Below are 19746 nucleotides of genomic sequence, written 5' to 3' on the forward strand. Positions count from 1 at the left end.
AGAAGAGAAAGCCTGGAAAAGCATCACAAAAGAAGAATGCAGTCAGGAAACCTCAATGGGTCACAGGGTTGATGCACTTATGGCCAGCCGTCTTATGCACTTGAATCTAGTTCACGTAGGTCTACCTGTTCCAATACATTGACTCACCGAAAAAAAATTGTTTTGCTACAAAAAAGTTCTAATGTGTTTATCAGCTCCAGATATAAATTCCTGCAAATAAAAGTTGTCTTGTATCCATCTTTTGATGTCAAACCCAAATGTGTTTAGTCCCAAAAAAAGAAAAAAAAAAAAAAAGGATTTATTCTCACTGTTCCAATACATTTGGAGGGGAGTTTGAAATGCAGAGTAATGAGTGAACAAGCATTAGACTCAGGGTGGGAGAACATGGCTGGAAGAGTGGTGGCGAGATGGAGAAAATCTCAGTGAGTGTTGACTTCCTCGAAGCCGATGAGCAAATGTTGCTGTACGTATGTACAAAGGATGACAAGAGTCCCCACAAGCCATCCCCTCTGCCTCCAAGCAATTGGCAGTCAAACAGCTGCTTGGTCAGAGCGGGCTGCATATCAATAGCTCTAATTAATTGGATTAATGGAGAGGATTCTGAGATTTGGGGAGAGGCTGGAGGAAGCGTTTCGGCGGAAACAGAATTGCCGTCCCTGAGGGCGGCGGGTCGTAAGGGAGCTGGGATGGGGCACACAGCTGAATATGGATGAGCAAAAATTGAGTTAAAACAGAGGAGACTGCGGCATTCATTAGACCGCCCTCCCTGTGAAGTAGCTGTTTAATATGCACGCTATTACTATGCAAATTAGCAATAATGAAACGCAGAGGATTTTTTTAATCAGAGGAAGAACAAGCAGATGTTAGGAGGGCTTGGAAAGTTGTGCCGGGATTGTTTGTGTATTTCTGTACATGTCATACCATGTGTGAGCATGGTAGAGCTGGAGGCTCTTGAGCCCCCCTGTGAAATAATAAAAAAAAAAAAAAGCAATCAGTTCCCTAAACGAGCCCTCACTACAGACTTGGCTGGTGCACAAACTCCACAAGAACACAAGATCTGGGGGCCTCACTCCAACTGATTTATCTTCTCTGCAGGAGTTGCATTAAGAAATCAAAATTAAGAACAGGTTATTTATTGAAAGATTTGTGTTGGTACCTCTGGGAGAGATAAAGCTTGATCGACTCATACCCGACCAATCTCAGCACTGCCTATGGTGATATAGTAAATCCCCCCGGCAGTGCTTCCCAACTGCAAAGTCAATATTAGGATACACCAGCTGTGCAGAGTGGAACACTGTCTGTGTAGGCATATGGAGGCGCAGTACAAGATCTGGTGATGCTACGTGTCAGTTTGACCACGTGTAGTTAAAAGTGTTCTGCTTGTGAGTGGCTCGCCATGTCTCTCACGGATTCGTCATTATGTTGGTCTTTTAAGTCATTGGGTCTCAATTATTGTCACCCATTTTTCTATTGTGGCCGAGTCACGACCCACTTACAGAAGTTAGAAACAATCAAGAACATGTATTGTTCAAAAACGGCCTATGAAAACATACTGTATCAATATCACATTTTTAAACATAACTGCTCATGCTAATAAAGTGATGAGTGCATGTAGAAAAATGTATATTTGGCACCAGGGGCGTCGCTAGGTTTTGCTTGGGGGGGGGGGGGGGGGGGGTTTACACTTAGTCTACTGGGGTGCGGTGCAAATCCAAATTATTAATCAGTGAAAAAGGGTATTGTGTGGGCAGTACACTTCGGTATACTTTGTCATATATTGTGTGGCTGGTATGTTTCGTCGATGGGCGAGGGGGCATTTTTTAAAATGTAATTTTATTCTGTATTTTTGGCGAAGTACCAAATCATTTTATGGGGGCTTAACATTGGTTTTAGGGCGGGCTAAGAAACAAAAACTTAACCCTAACCACATACAACCAAATCATTTAAGGGGGGCTTCAACTTCAACCTGTTTTTCACGGATCTCTTCTTTTTAGGAAAGTGCAACATCAATAGTTTCTCTTCATTTTAAGAAATGAAGGCTGCAGACCAAAACAACTGTAGCAACTGAAGCCGTCTGAACTATGATGCTATAATTTTTTTTACTACCTGCCCGTGACCCACCTCAAATGGCTCAGTGACCCACTTTTGGGTCCCAACCTCCCAGTTGAGTATCACAGTTTTAAAGTACTGTAAGAGTAAATCACACTATGCCGTCTGGACCTTGTCGGAATTGACGCCCCTTCGCTCTCGTGTGCCCCCTCTGAGCACTGCACTCACGTTGCTCTTGAAGCATTCAGGCTTCATTCAGCCCGTTCAGGTGTTCCGTCACTTCATCATAATTATTTTTTTTTTTGGCGTATCGATCAACCCCACCCACCCACCCCCCACTGTAAATACAAAAATTACATAAAAGATTTATGTAAATTAAGAGTCCTCATTTTATGGCTTCAAGTGAATTTTATGACAACAAATAGTGACTTTACTGAGGACTTGGTAACAGTGACGTGGACCGACAAATGGATTCAAGGATTTTCTAATTGTCATACCAACACACATTTACAGATGATATCGCACGGAATTTGATACCCAAGGTCTCAGATTAGCCCAATATGTCTCAAGACCTGTGAAATATAAATTGACGAAGAAAAGAAGATAAGGTGCAAATGCAGCAAGGATTTGGATGCAATGGAAATAAAAATGCCAGAGGCTTGAATTGCACATAATAGTTACATGATATGTCCATGGTCCTTGTACCTGAAAAGAATAAAGTTTAATATGCTTTATGTAACCCTGACGTAAACAGTCAGGGTTACATGTGTATTTGCATTTCATTTTGCATAGATTTGTTCTGGTATGTAGTCTTCCATTTTAAATTACAATCTGTTGTGATTGTGTTTACAGGCTGAACTGTACAATCACACGGGCAAGGCTAAAGATGAAGTTGCACACAACTCAGCTATGTGGGAGCACTCAAACAAATCAAGAGGAGAATGGTGACGCTCCTGCAGGTGTCAGAACGGAAAAAAGAAAATATGGCTACCATAACAAGCAAAATACAGGAGGACTTCTCCATTTTGAGACAGTTAATGTACCAACTCCAGCCACATGGAGATGCAGTGCATATAGGTGCAGTCAGTGCAGGCAAAGAGGATGCACCACCACTCATACTGACATTCTATGGGCAAATTTAGTGGTTTCAATTAACCTAGCATGCTTGTTTAGGAATGTGGGAGGAAGCCAGCGTGCCTGGAGAAATCCCTCACAAGCAAACAAAGCAAAACATACAAATTCCACGCGTAATTTCAAACTAGAATCTTTGACCGTGAGGCAGATGAGCTAATCACATGTTCTATTCTGCTGCTTACGCCGGCCCTCAATAAGGAAGGAATTCATTAAGAGATGTATATCTGTACTTCATACAACAGCCTATTGTCTATTCACTGACGTGGATAGACACAAAGATGAAATTGATTTTGTCTAATCTTAATCAATAAAATGAGACCCATGGACTCTACAGCAGACAATAATGCAAACATTAGAGATGTGTTGAAATCGACAGGTGATCTACGAACTGTACGTTGGGGTAAAGACCAAAAGCCAAGGGGGGAAGAAGGAGCATCAACAAATTGTCAGCCCTTTACCTGAATAGATTGTTGCCATTAGGTGGAGAATGTCAAGTGAGTCCTTCTTAGTTGGCAATTTTGTAGAAGTGAGTCTCCATCCTCCTGGACTCCCCATGGCACAGTGATAACAACAATCTAATGACACACACAACACATCAGGTGTAGAGAAATCCCACTATCCCGAAGCCATGCTGGAATTTGATCTCAGTCTTGATAATGACAGTGGTAATGATGATAATGTGGCTGACTGAGGATGATGGTGGAGTCCCCTGTCAGTGTCTCTCAGTCCTAATTAGGAAGGGACGCGACAGCGAGGCAGCGTTTGGTGGAGCACAGACACCAAGACGGGTCTCACCGATTAGTTAGAAGGAGAATTACAAATCATTCCTGGCACAAATCAAAAACAAAGAAATAGGGGTAACAGGGAAATATTTTATGGTGATTGTTCAGGATCTAGCAGTAAGCATGAAAAAGTAAAAAACTTACTGGTACAAGGTTTTCTCTACATACAGTAGACTGCTACAATTCTGATTCTTAATGAGCTTTGTGTACATAACTTTAATGTCAAATCCAATAAAAGCTAATTCAAGTCTGTAACAACTCACTGCGCTGGCTTCGTTTTTCTTGCTTTATTGTCACTTTTAATTAAACCTAAATACACATGGTGCTGTACGAGTTCATGTGTGTGTTACTGTTTGTTATTTGCATTTCTCACTGATTTTCTGTCACCGGCAGATGTAAGCGATGTGAGGCTAACTTTAGAACCATGCATTGAATTATAATATTTGCCACGTTTAGTGCATAGTTGAGACAGATAATAAAATGGTATGCCATCAGATGTCAAAAAAAGGGTGTGTATCCGGTGCCTTAGCGCCACCAGGAGGAACAACATTTGTATCACATATCCATTCACTTTCCCATCGTGAGTATGTTTTTTTGGGGTATTGTCATGTACTTCAAATGCGTTTGGATGTTTGTCTGTTTGCGCTTGCCTCGGTTCCTTTTGTATGCATCTGGCCTTGGCATGAGACGCCGGAAGGTTCCGGTCGGAGAGGCGCTGGCTGATGTCAACCGGCCAGTGGGCACACAGCTCAGTCGCATCACATTGCGATCACTAGACACTTTTCTTTTTTCTTCTTCTGATGTGGTCACGCTCACTCTGCCTTACAACACCCTTCTTTTCTTAAAGCAAAAATATGTAACAGTTTTATTTTGATGTAACAAAATTAACCATCTAAATTCTATGGCACACAGGGTTGTAATAAGTTAAAAAAAACTGTCTCTGTCATTGCCATGGCAACACTGGATTATCAAATTCAGTGGTTTGGAGCAACCAAAGGACAGCGATTCAGTTGTTTAATCATTTGCGTTGATGATAAAATTTGAGTCGTATGCTTATGTATTCACTTTGTTGTATACAGTTTCAGTTTATCAGTTTATTTTTGAAAGGGGACAATACAATTTCATAAAACACATGAAGTACACATGGTTAAAAAAGCCAGAATTAGCCAGAAGGCTAGTTTTCATCTAAGTGTCAATTCTAAGGTAGAACATTGTCCATTCGACATGCTGGTTGCGCTATGATTTGTTCGGATTTATCTTTTATTAACCATACTGGTATGTTATTAAGTGACTAAATATAATTTGTCTGTCATACGAGTATAAAAATGTTAACACTCTGTTGGTAAAGTAGCAAAACAAATAAGTTCCGTACTCAATCTTAACTTTAATGATGAAGGCAATATGCGTGGCGAAATTATCCTAGGTGTAAATGGTTATTTGTTTAGATGTGCCCTGCGATTGGCCGATGACCAATTTAGGGTGTACCCTGCCTCTTGCCCAAAATCAGCTGGAATAGGCGCCAGCTCACTCGCGACCCCAGTCAGGATAAGCGGTACAGGAAATGGATGGATAGATACAGTAAAAACTAATTGGAAAATAAATAGAGTATTGTTGCAACGGTGAAGATGCGTGGTTCCCAGCATGCATTGTGCAATGCAATGCTGAACTTTTGCCATAGCATAGTAATCTTTGTCATTCATGTGTGTTTACAGTTCAGTTACAATAATGTTGCAGTATGGTTTTATGAAGCTCTGACTGTTTAGTTAACTCATCATTATCTGATCATTTACCATTTGAGGAAGACGCAATTGTGTTCTCTTCGAATCACTCAATTAAGCTATCTGCAACCACAATGGCAATGAAGTTGGGACGTTGTGTCAAACAAATGAAAACAGAATACAATGATTTGCAAATCATGTTCAACCCATATCAGAATCAGAATCAGAATCATCTTTATTTGCCAAGTATGTCCAAAAAACACACAAGGAATTTGTCTCCGGTAGTTGGAGCCGCTCTAGTACGACAACAGACAACACTTTTGAGACATAAAGACATTGACAAAAAAAAAACCCCAAAAAACAGTCACTGAGCAGTAAAGGGTTGCTAGCTATCTGGTAATGCCGGTACATTTTTTTTTTGGGACAATTGTGCAAAAAGATGCAGAGTCCTCTAGCACTTAGAGCAGTTCGAATGACTAATATTGCAATGGTCTGGTGCAATGACCATTGTGCAAAGGGCGCCGAGACTTCAAGGAGTGTATGCGGTTTAAAGTGACAAGTAGTGCGATAATCTGGGACAGTGTTGGTTGTGTAAATGTTGCAGATACTTCTCAATCAGTGTGCAAATGGAGCAGATGCTACTCTGGCATGAGTTGCCAGTATTGGTCAACAACAGATATGCAAATAGCATGGCGAGACAACTACAGTGAGTGCACGAGTAATGTATAATTGGCCCCACAGAAATGTGACAACAAACTCTAGTCAAAAAATTGCCAGCATGTTGTAATGGAATTGTAGGTTAGGTGTTTATGAAGTTGATTGCAAGAGGGAAGAAGCTGTTGGAATGTCTGCTAGTTCGAGTTTGGGTTACCTGAGGGAAGGAGCTGGAAGAGCTGGTGACCGGGACTGTAGACTGTCGTATTCAATATTTAATTGAATACACTACAAAGACAAGATATTTAATGTTCAAACTGATAAAGTTGTTTTTAGAAAATAATCATTAACTTCAAATTTTATGGCTGCAACACATTCCAAAAAGCTGGGACAGGTGGCAAAAAAGACTGAGAAAGTCGAGAAATGCTCATCAAATACCAATTTGGAACATCCGACAGGAGAACAGGCTAATAGGGAACAGGTGGGTGCCATGATTGGGTATAAAAGGAGCTTCCCTGGATTGCTCAGTCATTCACAAGCAAAGATGGGGTGAGGTTCACCTCTTTGTGAACAAGTGCGTGAGAAAATAGTCCAACAGTTTAAGGACAATGGTCCTCATAATATCATCAAAAGGTTCAGAGAATCTGGAGAAATCACTGCATGTCAGCGGCAAGGCCGAAAACCAACATTGAATGCCCGTGACCTTCGATCCCTCAAGCGGCACTGCATCAAAAACCGACATCAGTGTGTAAAGAATATCAGCACATGGGGTCAGGAACACTTCAGAAAACCAATGTCAGTAAATACAGTTCGGCGCTACATCCGTAAGTGCAACTTGAAACTCGACTATGCAAAGCAAAAGCCATTTATCAACAACACCCAGAAACGCCGCCGGCTTCTCTGGGCCCGAGCTCATCTAAGATGGACCAATGCAAAGTGGAAAAGTGTTCTCTGGTCCGACAAGTCCACATTTCAAATAGTTTTTGGAAATTGTGGACATCGTGTCCTCTGGGCCAAAGAGGCCAAAGAACCATCCGGACTGTTATGGACGCAAAGTCCAAAAGCCAGCATCTGTGATGGTATGGGGCTGTGTTAGTGCCAATGGCATGGGTAACTTACATATCTGTGAAGGCACCATTCATGCTGAAAGGTACATACAGGTTTTGGAGAAACATATGCTGCCATCCAAGCAACGTCTTTTTCATGGACGCCCCTGCTTATTTCAGCAAGACAATGGCAAACCACATTCTGCACGTGTTACAACAGCGTGTCTTCGTAGTAAAAGTCTGCGGGTACTAGACGGGCCTGCCTGCAGTCCAGGCCTGTCTCCCATTGAAAATGTGTGGCGCATTATGAAGCGTAAAATGCGAAAACGGAGACACCGGACTGTTGAACAGCTGAAGCTGTACATCAAGCAAGAATGGGAAAGAATTCCACCTACAAAGCTTCAATAATTAGTGTCCTCAGTTCCCAAACGTTTATTGGATGTTGTTAAAAGAAAAGGTGATGTAACACAGTGGTAAACATGACCCTGTCCCAGCTTTTTTGGAACGTTTTGCAGCCATAAAATTCTAAGTTAATGATTATTTGCTAAAAACAATAAAGTTTATCAGTTTGAACATTAAATATCTTGTCTTTGTAGTATATTCAAATAAATATAGGTTGAACATGATTTGCAAATCATTGTATTCTGTTTTTATTTATGTTTAACACAATATCCCAACTTCATTGGAATTGGGGTTGTACTTCTGGTAGTCAAAACTCCTGTTGTCTTGCAGGACACAGGAGTGTCACAGTATTCAATTTCAAAGTAACCAGAGAGCCACAGCGGAAGGAAGAAAGAGCCACATGTGGCTCCAGAGCCACGGGTTGCTGACCCCGGTATAGTCCAATTTAAAGCAGCTTGCTTACCAAGCTTCAGCCATGAACTCAAGTTGAAGTTAAGTTGACTTGATTCTGTTGCTGCCCTATTCCTTTCATTTTTTGTTTCCCACTGGATCACAGGGAGGAGTGTGAGAGGCAGGGCTTTTTAAGGCCATGGTGCTGCTTTCTGGCATGGAGGTCCACATATGTGCCGGAGGTCCTCATTTTGATTCTAAATCGCCTTGACACCAAAACAAACAGACTCCTCTCACTGCACCAAACAGGCTTGAAATATTATGGACATGGCTAATTTGTGGTCACCCAATCTAGCCTCCCTCCCAGTGACCACAGACAGTGTTAATATAAAATGTCGGGGAGCAGAAAGTTGTGTCGTGCATGTGTGTTGGGTTTGGTTGTGAAAAGAATCTGTGGAAGAAGCTACCCATCACAGTTGTAGGAAGATCGGAGCCCACCACAGTGATTAGCTGTGCTCATCACGTACAATTAAAATTAGCACTCTGTGAGGTGGCATCTGTTGCTAATTGCAGTTGAACAGTTATCAAGCAGGCAATGGGGAACAAGTCTAAAAAATAAAAAATAAAACAAGTCTAACTGGAAATAAATAGACTTGGCTTGTGTGAAATTGGACCAGTGAACCACCTGCACATCACGCAGGATGATGCTCACTAGCGGTTTGTGTTACCAACTGAATTACTTCAACAATAATTGATTGTCTTTTTGCAGAAATATATTCCATACAAACGCTACAAAAACAAATGCTACTAGACATACGGTGTATATAGAATCAGAAACAGAGTCATGTGTTACAAGATTAAATAATGTTTGCACAAAACATTGGATATCCAGCAACCTTTGTTTTTGGTCATTTTAGCTGTGTTTAGCTGGTGGACTTAGTGGAACATGACAAAAAGCGAGACAACTGAACTGTGCGAAAGACACACATATGGAAGTGGCCATTTTTTCAAACATAAAAATAGTCTGCGGTTATGTTGCATTTGAATGAAATTATGAAAGATTATTTCCGCCTTTTCTCTCCTTGGGCTGCAGTTCAGTGGTTGGGCATCCCTTCTACTGTGTATTCATGGCTACAACTCTTGCTTTTTATGCTAACACAAAGAACAATATTGACCAAGGTAGAAACCATCGGCCTCCTGGCTAGTTTGGAACTTCACAAAGTCTGGTTTGTTTAGGTGGTTTATTTCTTCATTCCAAACCTCATCAGAGCTTTGTGCGCTCGTGGAAAAAAACAGAAACCAGTGTAAAGACTAGATTTCCTTTTCCCCCTGTGACAATGGCTTGCAGATGACTTTGCATGCCTCACAAATGTGCATGTTAGCAAGCAACCCAACATGCATAAATCCCATTAATTAGTTTTGCAGCTGTGGTCCTTGTGATGCCTCAGTGGCTCCAGCAAGATAAGGAATCTGTGCCATACTATGAACATAAAGAGAAAACCTAGATTGCACAACAAAGACCAATTAGGCTCTTATTTAGATAAATTATTCTCTTGATGATCCGAAAATTACCACCTGATTGAATCCTATCTTAATCAAAGACGAAATTACCTGCGCAAATGCGCCTGATCCTATTTTACCTGTGCTTTAGCCTTGTTTGCTTCCCTTTGTCAACAATTACAACAGGCGCCGGTAAAGCTTAGTAAAAAAAAAAGCTCCTTTTCAGCGTTTTCCTATTGAGTAAAATTATTTTGATGGGTGGTATTTTTTAATTGTAAATAACAGTTAATCGTTGGTCTGTCCTACATCACAAGCCATGACCAATTCCATCCATTCTCTGTGGCGCTTATCCGCAGTAGGGTCATGAGTGTGCTGGTGCCTATCCCAGATGACTTTTATTCACTTCATGCACACATTATGCACTTGACACTTGAAAAACTGTGTCAGATAATTGACCTCTGCACCTTTGAGCAGGAGCTTTACAGCCTTGACATTGCTTTAGTCTAAATGCAGTCGGACGAAAGAGTGTGTTCTTCATTGTGTCCCATGGGCACCATAGTTAAACGCCACATTGACCGCTGCTGGTCAGGCCCTCAACCAACATGGCCACTGAACATTCCCAACGATTTCTTGGAATTTCTTTACTGCGTTATGCACAAAAGCATATATTTGTTTAGAAAACATGAAATTATATGAGAGGGAGAGTGAGAGAGAGGTGTTTGGTGAAAGCCACACCGCAGGAGTAAAATAACATGGAACCAAGCAGTAATGTCCATTTAAGAACATTGTAAACGGTCTGGTATGAACAACCACTCATTTTTAAGTTTTTGCACTCCACCTTCTTACAGTTTGTTTGCACATTTTTAACAGACACTGGCCTTACACAGAGTGGGACTGTCACATGGGGATAAACACATTTCTTATTGTAAAAAATAAAAAGACATTAAATATCAACTTTTCAACACAAACAAACACACAACCTTGGGTTTTCGTTATTAGAACAGGGTCTTGTTTTCTGGGAACTCGATCGATGAACTGGAGCGAGCATTGTGCAGATGCTCCTGTCTATACACACACTACTATTACGAGCTAATCATTTGAGAGCCTGATATGTATAGCTTCATTTACTCCTTTTGATAGTGTGGCCAATGAGGTATGTTTCGTTACTTTGTTATTTTGGTGCTCGTTATTTTGTGTTGAATTGACAGTGACGTTCTCTCATTGGCTATTGCGCTGACAAAATTTTGCGCTAGTGTGTTCGTGCCTTCAACCGACATGCTATATGCGTTCATGTATCGTCTATATTTAAATAAAAAAACAACAACACATATATAAAAAAAACTTATTTTCATCTTAAGCTTCTCCACTCTGTACACTTTTGAACAATTAAGCAGTTAAAAATGCAACTGAAACAAATGTTTTTTTTTAAAAAGCATTTTCTGGTTTGGGGTTAATGTTAACCATTCCAAGACAGTTACTGATGGGTAAACATGTTTTACTGGCTGGCATGTTTCGGTGTTTTTTTCGGTGTTTTTAGGCTCACTTGCCTTTCAAATTTGCATTTGTGTATAAGTTGTATCCGTTGTGCCGTGAGCAATAAAGGAATCTTACACCATAAAGTATATGCTATAGATGTTTTGCAATGTTTCATAACATAATTAACACCTAATTGCTATTGAGCGTTACTAACCTGACATCAACACCTGGTGATTATTTTAGGACGCCTGTGTCATTTTTCTTTTCATATACCCTCCAGTGAGAAAGTTAAAGAGTAATATCATAATAACACATGCTTGTAAGTGACATATGAAACTGAAGTTTCACATTAACACAATGATGTAGACCAGTCAGTATTACTTTGCATTGTCGATCACTAAGTCACTGACGGTGTAGTGGTCCACTAACCTGACTTTGGTGCGGGCAGTGTGGGTTCAGTTCCCACTCAATGACAGTGCAAATGGTTGTCCGTGTCTATATGTGCCCTGTGACTGACGGGCGACCAGTTCAGGGTGTAGTCTGCCTTTTTCCCGAAGTCAGCTGGGATAGGCTCCAGTGCCCTGTGACCCTAACCAGGATATGCGGTGTTGAAATTGGATGGATGGATGTTTATCGCAATTATCTTCAGTGCTGATTAAGCAATGCTCCCTTTGTGATAACTGTAATATCTTATATTTTCCCTTTGTGTAAGTCTGAAATTTTAGTTCTACAGTGTGGTGTGGCGTGTTGAGGTGTCAATAATTATCTGTAAAGAAACTGGAGGGAGATGGATTAGCTTCTGGAATATCCCATCAGGTCCTCAGTCAACAGCGGATGGTTGCCGGTCTGCGAAAAAAAGTATACAGTATACATCCTTAAATCGTTCTGTGACTGAAAAAAGGTTGGGGGCCACTGATGTAGATTCTGTTGCTTTTTCAAAAATTAAACAGAAAATTGAAACTGAAATGATTTTTTATTTAGTTTTCAGTCAAAGCAGCAGCATCTGTTTCCAGGACATTCTAAACTACCCAGATTGTGATTCACAAACCAACGTGATAACAATCAAGTTTACAGTAATTGTTAATGTAGGCCTAAATTCAAATGAGCACTATAAAATGTAATTAAATCTTGTGCCAAATAAAGCCTGTAATATTCTTCTAACCTACCTCTTGAGTTGTGCCAACTGTGGTGTCTGTGCTCTAAAAATGTCAGTCACATTGAAGAGGTTAACCCCAGCCCAATAAGAAAGCTGTTGGAATCTCGCACAAATAGACGGCCTGTATCTGATCCTAGCTCAGCATGTTGTAAAACCATCCCGTTCCAATCTTGCCTCCCTCTGTCACCTCATTAAAAATACAAAGCGTCTAGCAAAGGGCCAGTCCTGAGCAATCTCAGTTAAAGCTGCCAGTGAATGCGACGGCGTTAATGTCTTTTAATGCCGTTTCATCTGAAAAGCCACATTTGAGTCAAATTTAGTAATCTGGTTTTGCCCGTGCTCATCTCTATGATGTCATTATGCTAAACTGACCTTTAAAGCCAGATTAGGACGGGTTGGTGGGAATAGAGAGAGGCTTTGGAAAGAAAATTAACACAAAATGAAAAAATGACCTATTCGGCACAAGGATGATGAAGAATTCGGTGGCCTTTTTTAATCTACCATCGTCTACACATCAGGATGAGAGTGACAAAACGATGATAGGTTCATACTAATTTTTCTTAGGTTCGTTTTCAGCACTCGCTTGTGTCTCAGTACAGAAAGAAAATATGAATTCAACTGTTGACTTATCCTTGATGGCCCATGCTTTTTAGGTACATTTGTTCATGTCAGTCTTCCGACCTTATTTTAATGTTCAATATTCAGGGAAACATTAGCTCACAGTAACTAATGAGAGAACTGATGTTGCCCAGTTAGTTGTAGGTTTTTGAACTCGACGAGTGCATCTGCATCACTTAGCGTTGCCTCGCAAACGCATAAGGAGAGGAGATGGTAGAAACACACAGATGTTTGTTGGTCTAAAAGTGACGTTATAGTTCAGGTGGTGTTTACCTTCTGAGTTGCCAGAGGCAAAGGGAGCCTTTTCCTGTACTTAACCTACATCTCGCCGTTTAAAAAAAATGCAGCATTCATCTCAAGAAGTTCTCTGGCAAGCGCAAAACATCCAAGACTTTGTTTTCCACACAAGCATGAACAGATCATGAATGGACGTTAGGTAGAGAGGTTTCGTCCTCTAGATTGCACATGGTCTTCATGTTTGAGCACTAACTGGTAAATGATAGACTGGCTTTCTGGCAGGGGTTTTAAAATGTCCATTACGCTTTACACAAAGCTGAAGTCAAATTGATGCTAAACTTTACAAAGCAACGGCTTCCCGACTGAGCGAACTCCATGAAGAGGATTTCTATGTTAGTTTTTTTTTAGTTTTTTATTTGGTAAATATATAAGTCAATAAAATGTTGCTTACTAGAGTAGTTTTCTTTGCCCTGTGCAGACAAGGTCATAAAAAAAAAAAAAATCATCTGCATCTCTGATCAGGTTGACTTCATCTTTTGCTGACATGATCACGACAGTACTTTAGCTGGGACAGATTCATCTTACACTTCCTTATCGTGTCATCATCACAATGTCACAGCATTATCATAATCATTATCACGTTGGCTTCCTCCTGGGAGAGTGTAATTGATGGGTCAGCTAAATGTATCTCTCAGGAAGAGGCTTTCCCTTGTTAGCGATCCTAGTGAAAGTAAGCCTTTTTGTGAAACATGCCAGTGAGGTGTGACCGAGCGCCAAGGGCTGAGAATGCCCATTTGAGGCACAAAGCTGCTAAACATGACCACTGCTTTGCGCAAGATGCAGCAGACCAATGTTATTACTAGATAAGGTTTCAAGAAACACGCTTTTTCCTTCACTCTAAGACTCGGCTGTAATGGTTCATTCAGAATTGGGAAATGAACCTCCTCCATCTTTTTTGCCTCTTTAACGGTCAATCTCCTCTTCATTTGGCCCTGTCTGGCCCAAGGCCAAACTATTTCTTCAACATACTTTCCATGGACCACGATGCAGTTGTCCCTCTGTGTATTATGCATTTGCAACCCCAATTCCAATAAAGTTGGCACTTTGTATTAAACATAAATCTAAACAGAATACAATGATTGGCAAATAATGTTCAACCTATATTTAATTGAATACACTACAAAGACAAGATATTTAAGTTCAACTTGAAACTCTACTATGCAAAGCAAAAGCCATTTATCAACAACACCCAGAAACGCCGCCGGCTTCTCTGGGCCCGAGCTCATCTAAGATGGACTGATGCCAAGTGGAAAAGTGTTCTGTGGTCCGACGAGTCCACATTTCAAATAGTTTTTGTAAATTGTGGACGTCGTGTCCTCTGGGCCAAAGACGACAACAACCATCCGGACTGTTATGGACGTAAAGTTCAAAAGCCAGCATCTGTGATGGTATGGGGCTGTGTTAGTGCCCATGGCATGGGTAACTTACACATCTGTGAAGGCACCATTAATGCTGAAAGTTAAATACAGGTTTTGGAGAAACATATGCTGCCATCCAAGCAATGTCTTTTTCAAGGACGCCCCTGCTTATTTCAGCAAGACAATGCCAAACCACATTCTGCACGTGTTACACCAGCGTGGCTTCGTAGTAAAAGAGTGCGGGTACTAGACTGGCCTGCCTGCAGTCCAGACCTGTATGCCATTGAAAATGTGTGGCGCATTATGAAGGGTAAAATACGACAACGGAGACCCCGAACTGTTGAACAGCTGAAGCTGTACTTCAAGCAAGAATGGGAAAGAATTCCACCTACAAAGCTTCAACAATTGTGTCCTCAGTTCCCAAACGTTTATTGAATGTTGTTAAAAGAAAAGGTGATGTAACACAGTGTTAAACATGACCCTGTCCCAGCTTTTTTGGAATGTTTTGCAGCCATAAAATTCCAAGTTCACGATTATTTGCTAAAAACAAACTTTATAATGTATCCAAATTAAATATAGGTGGAACATGATTTGCAAATCATTGTATTCTGTTTTTATTTATGTTTAACACAACGTCCCAACTTCATTGGAATTGGGGTTGTAAATGTAAATACAAAAACTCTCCAGAGCGGAACATTGAAATAGATAAAGGTTGTACCAGAAACATGAGCTTCGTTAGAATACAAACCTGTTTCCCCTTTTATTTTGTTAAGATAAGACCCTTCTATTGATTATTTTTCATCCTGCAATTTCTCTGCCATCCTGTCTTGGTAGTCTGCAGACCACATTGCAGATCTTAAAGTTACAATTGAATACTTATGTCAGATGTTTGGGACTGTCAACAATTTACATATATCAGATCCAGATCGGATGTCACGGTTTTGCGTTTACATTTACGCCACACATAAAATCCACATCCATCTAAACTTTTGAGACTGTGTCGCACAGTGAGGCAGCAGAGAGAGCGACAGCTTCGGGGGACAGGAACACTCCCATGCTCACAGCTTGTGTACGATTCCATCATTAGCCAATGAAGCCCCCATAAAAGTGAGTTATGCGCCACAAGAGGGGAGGTTCCATATGGCACAAGTGATCCAGAAAGGTAACATGTCGCTAAGGACCCCTCGAGCCCAACAAGTCACTTTTTACTGGCCACCCCCCTTTCCCGTCATTAATTGATTTTAATAGCCGACCGCAAGAAGGCAGAATGCTCCCATTCAGAGGTCTGATGGGGCTCTTCCCAGCCCCCCAGTGAACACTGCCGCACTTAGAGCTGTTTGTTTGCTCTGCCTCCAGTGTGTGTGGCTCCCCGACCGGCCGGGTTACTTAGTTAGACACGCACTCAATGTCCCCGCTATTCACTCACTCGATCACTCAAACATTTGTTCATTTACCAGCTCAATAATTTCTTCTCTCAATCATTGGCTCGGTCATTTACACACTCATTTATTCAGTGCTCACTGCTCACTCAACAAGGGCTATCATACTTAAGAGAAAGCTTCATAGGAACATCGTGGCGTCATACTGTATAGCACTAACAAGCATCTGACACGTATTTTGATGATATAATATTTTTGGAAGAAAACAATACAGGAACAAGGATGAGACTTTCTTCCTAAAGCTAGACTAGGATGTAACACTCCTATTTTTTTTTGTGAGGGGGGAGTTTGATTCTTTGATAAAGTCTTTGTCTCGCTCGTGCTGCAGACTCAAAGTGGAAAAAAAGATCCCATTTTGCATATTTTTACTCTTTACTTTGATTGTTCAGCAGTCTGACTGCTGGGGGCGGGGAGGCGGGTTTGCATGGCGGATGATGAGGAGCGGATCGAGAGGGAGCTGGGCCTGTCATAACTGCATAATACACCCATTACTCCTGTGCAGGAGAATTACCATGGATGGAAATGGGATTTTCAAGATATATGAAATGTAATTATTGTATACATATATGCATGGCCATTTTACCCTCAAAAGAATCTTTGGGGTGATACGTCCTGGTGTTTGTGGCTTGTACATTTGTGTTTGCATTTGTTTTTAAAAGTTACAGCCTATTACCTTGAACATTGAATGTTCTGTTGTCACTTACATGCATTTATTTCTCTCCTTCATAAAGAGTCTCAAGGGCTCCTTCCCTTCCAATGTGATGTTTCCACGCCTCAACGCCTCCACAGCATCCCCCTTCAGGTATGAACTCTGTGCCAAACGTCATCTTTACTATTAGAAGTACAACAGGAGTTAATTTCTGTGACCTGAAATGAAACCAGTGGTTTCCATGCTTTTTAAGCTCAAGACCCAAATTAGAAATGTGATTCGTCCCTTACGACATTTATATAAAACAATTAATGACATCGAACACAAGTAATATGTATTAGAACAAGCATGCACCAAAAAGGGATCGACCGGAAATTGTGTGACTACTCAACGATCCATAAAATTGTTCACAACACGTATGTAACACAATAAAAACTGACCAGGGAAAGGCTGATCTACGCTGATCTAATGTAACCATAAGACCGATGCTATTGATAACCATTTGTTGCTTGTCTAGCGCAAAAGGGTATGCAGTACAGTAGGTATGTTCCCAAAGTCTAAAAGTACAAAACTGAACCCTTAAAGGTACAATTGTGAAATTTGAGGGTTGGATGAGAAGATTCTACAGTGTGAGCAGCTTCAACCACTTTTTTCCCAAGCCTTTTTAACCAAGTAACACACTCAGAGTGATCAAATTCACTCACGTTGAGGACTGCCAAGAAATATCGACTCGAGCATACTTGTGACAAGGATCTCATAGTTCATGGGAGTGCTAGAATTTCTAACTTTTGTACAACATACAATGGCATGTTCTTTGCTGAGTCTGTGTGTTATTCTAATAAGTGTGCAGCTGAAGGACGCAAGACGACATGAGGAACATGAAGCAGTATGTACTGAATGCACCTTAGGCGAGGGGCCTCTGCAGCCGGTTTTCTTTGGAAAGCACCTGGGTGTGAAAAGAGGGCCTCCCAGTCTGGCCTGAGCGCCTGTGTAAACAGAGGGCCAGCCTGGACTGGACTGGACCTCTCCAAACAGAAACCGTGAGTCAGCCTCGGGAAGCAATCCACGTTCCTCATTCAGAGAGAATCAGCCAAATACAGCCTGCAAAATGAACGCTCGATAGCGTTGCTGGAGGAAACATTAGCATACGCGTGCTCGTGGCTATTCTTAGGATTGTGTGCTGATTTTAGATCCCGTTGCAGAAAACAACTTGTTTGTTTCCTATGCTATTTTTGTTTTGAAGAAAAGGTCCTGTAAACAATGTCACAAATACACTTTGTGCGTTATTATCAATATCAATGAAACAAATAGTGACAGCTGAGTTAAAAGACTGCAATTGATTGGAGAAAAAAAGGCTCTTTCCCTCTTTTGAGTCTTTATTATGACATTGAGGCAACTGGACTGTGCAGTGAGGGAGGCCTTCCCCTCATCTCCGGTTTGTGTGAGTGGAGAGGCACGGGCCTCTCACTCCAATGAGGAATATTTATCTTTCCAGCTGGTTAGATGTATTAAATGACCATGCCGCAGAGAAGACATCAGGGAGGGAGGAAAATGAGAGCTGGGGGAGTGGGAGGAGAAAGTTTTGTGGAGAAAATGTGCCACAGGGAAACAGAAAGGGCTGGGACTGGAAAGATGCTTAACATCTCCCACTTTAGAGGGAAATAAAACAGCAAGAATGACATTACCTCCCACTGTGGCAAATATCATTGTGACTTTTGTCTTGCATCGCCACACAAACATGCAGGCAAAAAAACATGGAGAGCTAATTAACTTCCTGACATTTACAGAAATGTATTTTCGAAGACACAAAGCATATGTTCATGCAAATGTGACAAGAAACCGTTAAATGCTGCAATATCTGAGCCGGATGGAGAGGTTTTTCTCATCCCACTCGAGATCCGAAAACAAACAAACAAACAAAAAAAACAAAAAAATGCTGTTCTTGCTAAGGTCGTCTCATTATAAAATATATTTATTAATCTGAAGACGCAGCCTGTAAGGACTTGACTTAGCTGCTCCAGACCAAAATTGTGAAAATCTGACTACATGGGTTTTTTTTTTAGGCAGTGGAGGTTGTGGTGGTGGGGTGGGTAGCGGGGGCCATTACCCCACTAACACTGTGTCTAGCACCCCCCCCCCCATTAATGGATTTAGTTGGACCAATTATGCGACTGGACTAGCCAGTCCAAACTTGTCTAGTCTAGAACCGTCAATGGTTGTCAGTTTGCTCTCTGAACACCGTTAAGTTCATTACGTAATGATAGTAAATACATTCAACAAATATGGTTATAGGTTATTTTCTAAAATGTTTCTGAAACAAATAAAATGGGGATCTCTTAATTGGCTACCAGCGTTTCAGTTTCTCTTTCGTTCAGCAATCCAATTTATTTCAATGGGCATTACATGGAAACAGCCCGCTGATATAAAAGCATGTAAACCACAAGCAAAAAGGGTGTAATGACATCAAAGACCTGCCTTGTGAAATGTGACGCTGGGGTATTCCAAAAGGAATGTTGAATGGCTGGCAGCAATGTATGCGATTGTGGTTATGCAAAGTGCAATAAGTGGGGAGCTGAAGTCATGGAAATTTCTTTCTATAAAAGTGAAGCATGACAATGGATTTAGAGCATCAAGGCCGCAGGATTATGGGGATCACATAAATCCCCCCCTTGCGCCATCATTTTAGCAAACCGCATCAAGCTCCGTGTTAGAGGTTAATAATCTACTTCACCACCTCTTCCTGCTTGTCTTGAACCCAAAATCAAATCCTTCACATTAGCATCCATACGTATAAAAACAGTTGCCTACACACATTCATTCTTAGTTTGGGGCGTCTCTCACACACACGCACAAACACACACACGTGCACGTCTGTGCACCTGTTATCGTGGTGATGTTATAAACGTTAGCAGGGTGTCATCGTGCCAAACATCTATCCGCTCCCCATAAATACCTTAACTGCCTTACACTGCTCCTTCCTCCCCGACAACTGCTTCCTGTGGCGCTTTGAGGTATAAACAGCAGAAGTTCTTGTCAGAGTAGCCAGAAATCGATCGATGCACTACAACGAGATCAGCG

At 41.2% G+C, this 19746-nt stretch overlaps 1 long non-coding RNA gene across 3 annotated transcripts in view; it reads right to left on the reverse strand.

Annotated features, from left to right (window-relative positions):
- The window catches only part of LOC133475885 (uncharacterized), a 32656-nt gene extending 12910 nt beyond the window's left edge, over positions 1–19746 (reverse strand). For 2 of the 3 annotated variants that reach the window (XR_009787971.1, XR_009787970.1), the window contains exons 1-3: positions 16724–16809; positions 11581–11997; positions 3642–3758 (exon numbers count right to left, since the gene is read on the reverse strand). This is a non-coding gene — a long non-coding RNA (uncharacterized LOC133475885). Of the gene's footprint in view, positions 1–3641; positions 3759–11580; positions 11998–16723; positions 16810–19621 lie in introns of those variants that run through there. The other variant, XR_009787972.1, reaches the window with a different exon arrangement.

This window comes from Phyllopteryx taeniolatus, chromosome 3, assembly GCF_024500385.1.
Source record: "Phyllopteryx taeniolatus isolate TA_2022b chromosome 3, UOR_Ptae_1.2, whole genome shotgun sequence".
Lineage (NCBI taxonomy): Eukaryota > Metazoa > Chordata > Actinopteri > Syngnathiformes > Syngnathidae > Phyllopteryx > Phyllopteryx taeniolatus.